Here is an 11,403-nt window from a genome sequence, read left to right on the forward strand (position 1 = left end):
TTTCAAAAAATAACTTTCCTTTCAATATTTCTTTTCTATATCCAAATATATATATATATATATTCCTTTTAATCGTTGTATTCTTTTATTTTTCTCCAATTATTTTCTTTCCTCTCATCCAAACATAGTGATTATTTCTTTTTATTCCAAATATGATTATTTTGTGATTACTTTATTAATATGTAGTTTTTGAATAGTTTATCTTATTAAAATATATTTTAATTAATAAAAATAAATTTTTACTATAAAGTTTCACTAAAAATAAATATAAAATATATTTTATATTATAAATATATTTTATATAATAAAAAAATATTTAAATATATAATTTAAATCAATAGACAATTTTGTTAATCAAATAAAATTTTAAGGACTATTTTATTAATTAAATAAAACTTTAGAGATTATGTTATAATTTATCGTTAACTTTCTCGAATCTAATTTAGTCATTTAATTACAATTGTGACAATTAATTATGATTAAGCTATAATACATACAAAATAAAATTTTGACCATAATCATGAATACTCTAAAAATTTTAGATTTTTTTTATCCAATATGCCTTTCTAAAATAATATATATATATATATATATATATATATATATATATATATATATATATATATATATATATATATATGGGGAAAATTTCAGCATAACAGTAGAATACCATTCTATTTCCTTTAGTTGAGCTTCCTACCTTCATCAACCACTTTTTTTTTAAATTTTTTTTTCTTTTTATTAGCTAAAAATATTATTATAATGATAAAAAGAAACCGAAGGTGCAATGACCACCAACTTTTCATCAATTGTTGCACCACTCGTCATATATTAAAATTAGCATAATGCCGATGTATGAATAATTTATAATTTTTATTTTTTTATTTAATTTTTAATCACATTCTAAATAAGATAAATTATTATTATTATTATTATTATTATTATTATTATTATTATTAAATTAATTTTTAATTAAAATTTCTCTCTTATTTAATTTAATTTGAATTAATTTTTATCTGTTATAATAATAAAATTTTAGTTAATTTATGGTGTCAATAATTAAAATACCTATTTAATTCTTTTTATACATATATTAATAATAGTTTCTATAATTACTTCATTAAAATATAATAAAATTACTTTATTCAAACAATAATTTAAATTTCATGAAATTTTTATATATTATCTTATAATTTATAAAAATTAATTTTTTTAGATTACAGAAAATATATTAGATTAGTGAAAAAATAATGTTATTTAAAAAAATATATAAATATAAATTTTTAATATTAATATGATAAAAAATATATTAAATTACTAACAATGAATTGAATTATTTAATTTAATAATAATAAAAATATATAACATTATTATTAATTAAAAATAACATTTTATTATATTATTTTTTAAAAATATTATATGTTTAAATTTTTATAAAGTAAATTTTTTTTATTAATTTGATATATTTTTCATAAAATAATTCTTTCAAAAAATATTATCGTTTTACATAAATTTATGATATAAGATAAATATAGTTCATAAAAATTAAAATTTTAAAATATCATATTTTTTATTAAAATAATAAATGTTAAAATACATATTATTTTTCAAAAGATAGATTCTGTAATTTTAATATTGTAACTTTATTTTTTTAATCATCTTTACTTAAATTCAATTTTTATAACAGTAAAATATTTTATTTATTTAGCCGTTTCAATTCAATAATTATAAGTTAGTTATAATGATGATAATAATAATAATAAGTATTACTTAATTTTAGAAAAATAAAATAAAAAATATTAAATTATTAACATAAAAATTAATACATACTAATTAAAAATAAGTCAAATTTTTATATTTTATTTTTATAACTTTTTATTTAGACTACACTTTTTGTCTTTCAAAATTTTTAACAAAGATTTCACAATAGAAAATATAACAATATAATAATAATATTTATTAAAAATATGAAATAATTAAATATTAATTAAATTATATGAAAGTTGATTATTGATACATACATTTTGCATAGTCATTTAGATTTAATTTCATAGATATTTTATTTGATTATTAGTCACTTTTAGCTAATTTCATTAGTTATTTAGTTAGTTTTTCATAATTGTTAATTTTGGATTAATTTGTAATTTTTACTTTGTTTTGTAGGAAAAATGGTGCTTTTGAAGGACTAAAAAGAAATTTTACTTTTGAGGAGTGATTTCTACAACCAATAAATACAGAAAGCATTTGATTTGACTTATAAATTAATTAATTTTATTTATAAGTAGAAAGTTAAACATATATTAATATTTGATTTGATTTATAAATTAAAAAATATATTTAAAATAAGTAAGAAATTTACTTATGATTTATCTATTTATTTTGAAAGCACTATTTGATTAATAGTAAAAAAATTATATTATTTTAATAATTTTTATAAATATCAATATTATCCTCATTTTAATAATTGCAACACTTAATTACATATCATTTATATAAATTTAAACAATTAAATTACTTTTAAACATATTTTAACTAAACATTTAAAGCTATTATTAAGTAATCTTACAATACAATTAACTACTTATTTTTTTTAATTTAACTTATATATTAAAAAATTTATTTTAAATAAAAAATTAAAAATAAGTAGTAAAATCGAACATGTTCATAATTGACAATAGTGGTAATAATTAATGAGAATTTTTGGGCCCTAGCAGCCTCAAAATCCAATTTTCAAACACTGTCAAGCCCAGGGGCGAAGCTTGGGGCCGCAAAGGAAGTTTGGCCCTCAAATTGTGAAGTTTTGGCGTGTGGATAGCTTTTTTTCTTTCTTCTTCTTCTTCTTCTTCTTTTTTTTTTTTTCGCAAGTTTTAGAGATTTCCTTTTTCATCTTTCTCACACATATGATCACAGGGTGCAACTACTTGGCAATTACTTTCTTCACCTCACCAATGACTTACAGTCAATAAATATAAAAAAATTTGAATAAATTTTTACCTTTTATAATAATAAATTTTTAATTAATTTATAATGTAATTAATTAAAATACCTATTTAATTCTTTTATACATATATTAATAGCAGTTTCCATAACTATTTCATTAAAATTTATAATAAAAGCACTTTATTCAAAAAATAATTTAAATTTTATGAAATTTTTATATTTTATCTTACAATTTTTGTAAATCAATATTTATTTTTGTAAATTACAAAAAATATATTAGATTAATAAGAAAATAATATTACTTTAAATATATATAAACATAATATTTTTTTGTTATTAATATAATAAAAAAATTAAATTACTGATAATGAATTGAATTATTTAATTTTAATAATAATAAAATAGATACATTATTATTAATTAAAAATAACATTTTTATTATATTATTTTTAAAAAAATACTATATTAAAGTGTAACTTTTTTATTAATGTAATATATTTTTATAAAATAATTCTTTTGAAAAAAAAGTCATAACTTTGCATAAATTTATAATATAAAATAAATATATTTCATAAAAATTAAAATTTTAAAATGTTGTCATTTTCTATTAATATAATAAATATTAAAAATACATAATATTTTTCAAAAGATAAATTTCATAATTTTTAATACTGTAACTTTTATTGGTTTTAATCATCTTTATTTGTATCTAAATTTTTGATGCTATCATATTTGTAATTTATTTTTTAAATTTTGCTTCTATATAGAAATATAGTTGAGAAATAATTTATGTATAAAAATATAGATATTTAATTAAAATTTAAAATAATTCTATTAAAAATTAATGATAATAAAATATAGATAATCAAAATATTAATTATAATTACATTCAATATATAATTATAATTAAATAAAATGTTTAAAATTTAAGAAATATTAAATAAGAAATTTATAAAAAAATAATAATTAAAGAAATATTAATTAAATATATTTAAATAAATAAATTTTGAGAAATGATAACTATTGACTTTAAAAGAAATAATAAAAAAAAGTGCAAATAAAAAAATATTTTAGAGTATTTAGGTAAAATGAAAATATTTGATCAGAGAAGAGCGTGTGATGTGTGTTAAATGTCTCTTATGACATATTATATATACACAAATAAATAAAAATCATTTAAATAAAAAATTAATTTATAATTAAAATTATTTAATTAAATAACGATAATAAAAGCATTCAAAATCAAATTTTATAATAATCAAATGTTTCCTATTTATCAGGCCATTTCAATTAAATAGCTATAAGTTCGCAATAATAATAATAATAATAATAATAATAATAATAATAATAATAATAATAATTAATATTGCAAAACTAAATAAAAGAATATTAAATTATTAACATAAAAAATAATATAATTATAAATAAATCAAATCTATATAATTTATTTTTATAATTTTTATGTAGACTACACATTTTTGTCTTTCAAAATTTTTAACATAGATTTCATAATAAAAATATTAATTAAAGATATAAAATAATTTAAAGTTGATCAAATTATGTGATAGTTGATCATAAGATCATAAACTAATGGTCAATTTTCTTTAAACTAATAGCCATCAGTGATCTTTCATTATTATTATTATTATTATTATTATTATTATTGAGGGTAGCATATAGCAAATAATATTTTTAAATAAATGAATTTATAAAAAAAAGTATAAATAATTTTTAAATGTTACATTTAATCATAAAAGGTCTTAATTTTTAAAAATTAAAATTTAAAAATAATAATAATTTAAATCATAAATATTAAGGTAGTATTGTAAATAATAGTGATAATTAAAAGAAAGTAAAAAAATTAAATAATAATTAGTATTTATAAAATGATATAAATAATTTTTAAACATTATATTTAATTACAAAATATCTTAATTTTTAAAAATTAAATTTAAAAAAATAATAATTTAAATTATAAATGTTAAGATAGTATTATAAATAATAATAATAATAATTAAAAATGAATAAAAAAATTAATATAAAAAAGAGTATGTACTAAAGGTGATGCGTGATAAGTTTTTTAATGAAAGTGTTACGTGGCATCTCCTTGAAAATACCACTATACTTTATATATATGTATAGATTTTGTTTCACCGAGTCAAGTCTCCTCCCTCTTTCCTTCTCCTTTTCTAGCCTTTCTCATATGGCAAAATAAATGACCAATGTGAATTATCATCAATGTTGCACATATTTCATGTAAAATAATAATAATGCAATTATAATGAATAAAATTTAATTTAATATAACACATTTTTTCAAAATTCACAATTACTGAGTATGCAGAATCACAAACTCTTAAAATAAAGTGTTATCTTCGTGTTTGAGGCTTGAGATTATGATTGAAAGGTTAAAAATGTATTTTTATAAAATATTCTTTTTAATATTGTTGAAAAAATGGTTTAATTATTTTAGAATTTTATAATTAGAATATATTGAATTTAATTAATTTCAAATCAAATTTTAATATTCATTATATGTATTAAATTCATGTTCTCAACAATAATCTAAATACCATGTTAAATAAATTTTTATGCATTTGATACGTGTTGAAAATATTTTCACACGCCAAAATTTTTTAAAATTATTTAATTTTAACAAACGTCTTTTTTATTTTTATTTTTTTTACAATATTTATTATTTCTCTTGAATTAATTAACGAAGCAATATCCTAACACTTTGAGCTTTTTATGGACCGGGGTTGTATAATAATTTGAGTTGAGCTTCGTAGCTTCATCAAGTAAATGTTCCAACACTCATCGTGTCTTCAACTACTTGCTTTAATATAGTCAAGTAAACAATTTTTCTTGCGTTCTTAATGAGGCAGAATAAATTATTTTATTGTTCATGGAAAATGATGCTGTTTTGAGTGGGAATATAAGATAATAGGATTGAATTGTTGGGCTAATAACTCGATCTTAAGCACGCACTTGTTAGTTTGAAACCGGTTGGTTTGATTAAGAATTAAACAAAAATAAACAATTAATTGAACCTTTTGTCGAGTAAGAAAATCGAGCATGTTTAATATATTAATAAATTTTATTTATATTTTATATATATATTTTTTATATTATTTATTATTTATTAATTTATAATAAAATTATTTATTAATTTATATTTCTATTTATTATTAATTTAATTTATTTCTATTTTAATTTAATTTATTTCTATGTATTATTAATTTTATTATTATTTTATATTAAAATTATGCAAAAATATAAAATCTGAAATACGTTGAGATTATGAAAGGAATCAACCCAAATCAAATCGATTATTTCAGTTTAATTTTTCAATTTTAACCTTCTCTTCTCACTTACCTACATTTTCCCTCACTTTTTTAGATATTCCCTCAAACTAACTAACCCCAAGCTAAAATAAAAAAACCTTCCATTCATATTCTTTCCCACCAACAGGAAAAATTATAGTACATATCTGGAGCACTAAAAAGTAGTATTATTTTGTCCACATATTTTTAATTTTTTTTTAAAAGAAAATAAGACTCATATATTTATAAAAAGAAAGCATGTGGATTTAGAGCAATGTCCAGATCGAGCACTGTCCACAACGACTTAAGGTAACTTTCTTTTAAACTGATAGTTAATGCTCCCATGTCCGTATCTACTTTATTTGTGATTTCCATTCCATCCCTTTAGAATGTGTTTGGATTGAAGGAAGATGAGAGAGGAAATTTTGAGAGGAAAATAGTTCTATTATCCATTCAATTTATGTTTGTTAAGAAGAAAATAGATAAAAAAGAAAATTTTGAAAGGAAAATAAATGTTAGAATCCACTTCCATTTTCTTTTCAAATTGAAAGAAAGTGGGAAAAAATGTTTAAAATTACAAAATTATCTCTATATTTTGTAGATTATTTTTGAATATTTAAGGATAAAATTACAATTTTATTATTTAAAAAAAAAAACTCCTCTTTCAATAATTTTCTTCCTATATCCAAATATAAAAAGAAAAAAAAATAAAAAATATATATATATATATATATATATATATATATATATATTTCCTCTTAATCATTGTATTCTTTAATCTTCCTCTAATTATTTTCTTTCCTCCCATCTAAACAATCTTAATTTCTTTATATATTAAAATAAGAAAAATTACTATTTAAACTCTCTATTTTAATAAAATTAATTATTTAATCTCTTATTTTCAAAAATATATTAGTAGTTGTATTTTTTTTCGTCTACTCTTTAGTCTTTCAGTTTATTAAATAAAGTTTTTTGATTGTCAATATATTTAAAAAAGAGATAAATTACCATTATGAGAACTAAATAGTTCAAGATTTAGAAAATAGTATATAATTGTATTTTTCAAATTCAAATTATAGAAACTGAATGAAAAAATAACCTAACGCCTTTGGGCTTTTTTTTTTTTTTCTTTTCTTTATATTAATAAAAATATTATTATAATGATAAAAAGAAACAAAGGGTGCAACAACCACCAAATTTTCATCACCAGTAGAAGTTATTATAATGAAATATGTTATGCATATTTCATGTAAACTAATGGCCACGCAATTATAATAAATCAAATTTAATTTAATATAATATATTTTTTCAAAATCTAGATTACTAGGATGTAGAATCACAAATATTTAAAATAAAGTGTTTTATCTGTATTTCAACCTTGAGATTACGATGAAAAGGCTTTTTAGAAAATATAATTTTAAATATTATTGAAAAGTTTGTTTAATAATTATTTTAGAATTTTATAATTAAAATATATATTAAATTTAATTTCAAATCAATTTTTATTATTCATTATAATTAATTTATTTAATGAATTGCTTTTAACAATATTAAATAATTCTAACCTCTTGGTCGTGATCCGATAAGCTCCTCTCACTCATCACAATATATATATATATATATATATACAGAGAGAGAGAGAGAGAGAGAGAAGTTGGAATTGTTCAACCATCAAAAGAGGGAAACTCAAGTTGAAACCAGAATGCTAATGGAAATGGGCACTTCCAAGTGATTTTATTAATGGGTAAGGGAAATTCGAGAATACTCACGACAAGAAGTAAATGTGCTGAATAAGGAAAAATTATTAAATAGAATGATTATATGTTGATACTATTATATTTTAACTATTGATCATGGTGGATTTGACTTTGTTTAGAGTGTATGTGTTTTACGTATAATTATTGCATTGAATAAGCCAACCCAAATTTTTGGGATAAAGTCTTTAGTTGAATTGAGTTGTTGCATTGAATAAATTCGTTTTTTGTTCTAACTTGTTAAAATTTCCGCTTGTAGCCATACTATAGAGGAAACCTGCATTGTCGATTAAATTCAGGGTCCATGCTAATTATGCACCTCTCTTGGAGGTGAAGAGAACTTCATTAAAAGTCTAGATCAGAGTATCAGAGTACAAACCATCCCCCAGCTAAGGTAACAGAGCCTTAGCTAACCAATCTGCAAATTTTTCTTGTTTGCACTATCAATTTTACAAAAAGAAACAGATACGAAAAGGGTACAAAACTGGGAGATGATTTTAACACTAGCTTGAATGTCCTTAAGGGTATTGTCTTTGCCGTGAAAAATATATTATAAATGACAAAATAATCAGAATTTAACATTGTCAGGAACTGTGAATTTTCAGGGACGACCACCACATGTTTGATAAAATGCTTCAAAGATTTCATGCACTGAAGTAGCTCAATTTGTACATATTTTCCTTATTCAAATGTTCAGCAGATGGGTTTGCTGATTAGAAAATGACTATACAAAACCAAATGTAAAAATCCCAACATTAAAAGGTCTTCAAACAATTAAACACGCAAGTCTCTTCTAGTTGGATGACTAAATCGCAAAAATTCAAAATTTATGATTGCAATGAAAATAATACAAATTTTAGTGACAATGTTTTCAATTATAGTTCAAATACTATCATTTTGTTGGGGTTTAGAAACTTAATGACATGTATATATTTAAAAATTTGTTAGACACTTAATTTTGGTGATTTTTTTTTCTCCATTATGCATCTATAACATCTTTCTTTCTCTTTATGTGAAGTTGATAAGTTATGAGTGAAAGCAGAGAAGAGAAGAGAATTAGGGAGGGATGAAAGAGATAGATGGGGACATTTCTAGATGTATTGCTTTCCAAATTTCTACTGCCTAATTCACTTTGTTTGAGTGTTTGTTTTTTCCTCCATTTAGTCTCTTATGCTTTGAAGTCAACAAAAAAATGGTAAGAAAAAAATTTTGGGTATCCCTTTGACTTTGATGAAAGTATATGTAATATGACTGCACAATTGGCAATACTCCCCTTCCAGGGTCCAACAATGAGGGCATTGGATCTGTTAGAGCTGTAAGAGTTTCCTTAGAGACTCAAAAGTCAAAGATATTTTGTATATTTACTTTAGTTAGTATAATGTTTGGTGTAAAGGAGTGCAAATGCAGAATTTATGGAGTAAATTCTGAAAAGTAATTCTGCAGTAGGTATGGCTCATGTACTGCTTTTATAATGTGTCTCCTATACAAGGAGCTTTATGTTAATGAAATTGTGTGAGTGCAGATGTTCCATTTCAAAAAACTTATGTTTAGTTCTCTCTTTTTATGCTCAATAATTTAACAGGATCAATAACATAGTGTTAAAAGCTTATGTATCATGATATAAAATATCAAGCACCTATCTGATCATGTAAAAGTTACCATAATATAAGGTCTCGTATAAAGGTGAAGAAATGGCTAATCCGTTCAGGTTGATTGAATTCTTCACCAAAAAGGATGTTCAAAGTATTATCAGGATTAGCTTATGTTTTGTGCTTTATCTTATGTTTTTTTTTTCTCTGCCAGGTTTTTTCACTTAATATGATGCATTTGGAACTGGGTGTATGGGGAAGCGTGATGGCTGGGATTAGCTTATTGGAATGATTTCCATTAGCACTAAAAATATCTGTATCTCTACCATAGTTGTTGAATGATTCAACAGCAGCTGATTAGAATTGAATCCATCTCACACAAGAAATAGGAGGATTTTTGTATCTATTTATTCTAATTGCCATATTTGCTGAATATAATTGTGACTTTATGTCGGTTATGTCAGATGATATGGAACCGTTGTTGACGGTAATAAAACTCATAAATTCTGTTTTAGAGTTTATTTAATAACTTTTACCTTGGCATGCCTATGAAGCACAAAGGTTTACAATTGTCTTTGTTCTGTCAGTCAAACTAATTGAAGTTACAATATGATTGGATCATTTTTATGAAAAAGGGTTATGATGAGGAGCCACCATTAGACTTCAAAATTGATCATGAAGGTATTTGGTCATCATTTGGATGTTTCTCATTCATGTGTTATATCTATTCATTATATTGGCAGATATCCCACCTCTGTGGTTAAATCTTGCTCTTCTTATAGTTGTTTGTGCGTAACAATGGATGGCGAAATAAACAGCATCAATGGCATTCTTAGAAGTACTGCATCGGATTCCTTGCAAACCTATTGTGCAATGTAAGGCCGTATGCAAGCGTTGGTGCCCTCTATTTCCAGCCCCTTATTTCCTTAGTCGCTTCCATAGCCACCAACAAATGATCCCCACTAAAACAAGATTGTTCTCAAACTCTATAAGCAGCTGATGCTCTTGATTCCTCCTTTTTGGAGTTCCACATTGACAAGTTACAAGATGTTAAGAGAGAATATAAGTAAGGGGGAGCCAAGCCTAATTAGCTTAAGCCATTTTGATGGAGACAATCCTGAGCTCAACGATAGAATCGTGCCAACAGCCTTCAACACTCTCAGGATCAGAATCTTACACCCCTCAATATCGAATTCTCTCTCATTTTCTTCCCAAAAGATCACATGGTTGTGGGTTATTGCTATGGCTTACTCTTGTGCACCACAGGTATATTACATCTGCAATCCTACCACCAAGCATTGGGCTGCACTCCCTCCGGTCCTCGCTGCCATGATTTGGTACACGTTGGCTTTGTATGCAATCCCTACTACCAAACAGATAATAAGGGATGTGCCACTTTGCAACACAGCATTCTCCATGGCCGTCAATGGCTAAATCCATCCTACTGGTTCTTCAGACAAGTTCTAGCTATCCATCCTTATGATCCCATCATCTTGTATATTGGTTTGCCTATCTCAGCATACATAGTTCTTTCTTGCAATTTCGCAACTAAAATCTAGGAATTAGTTCTTGAGTGTTCATTTTGGAAGAACAAGACATATATATATATATATACATATATATATATTATGGATTGACTTTAAGCATATGCGGTGGGTGGTACAAATTGTTTGGATGGAAGAGAGAGAGAGAGTCTTGCAATAGGGAATTGTCTGCAAATCTTATGATTTCCTTGCTTCTTTATACCTCTAAATAATGGAGAAAAGCTTCCATTGACAATGGTAGTCTTTTCCTATAT

Source organism: Hevea brasiliensis, chromosome 13 (genome assembly GCF_030052815.1).
Source record: "Hevea brasiliensis isolate MT/VB/25A 57/8 chromosome 13, ASM3005281v1, whole genome shotgun sequence".
Lineage (NCBI taxonomy): Eukaryota > Viridiplantae > Streptophyta > Magnoliopsida > Malpighiales > Euphorbiaceae > Hevea > Hevea brasiliensis.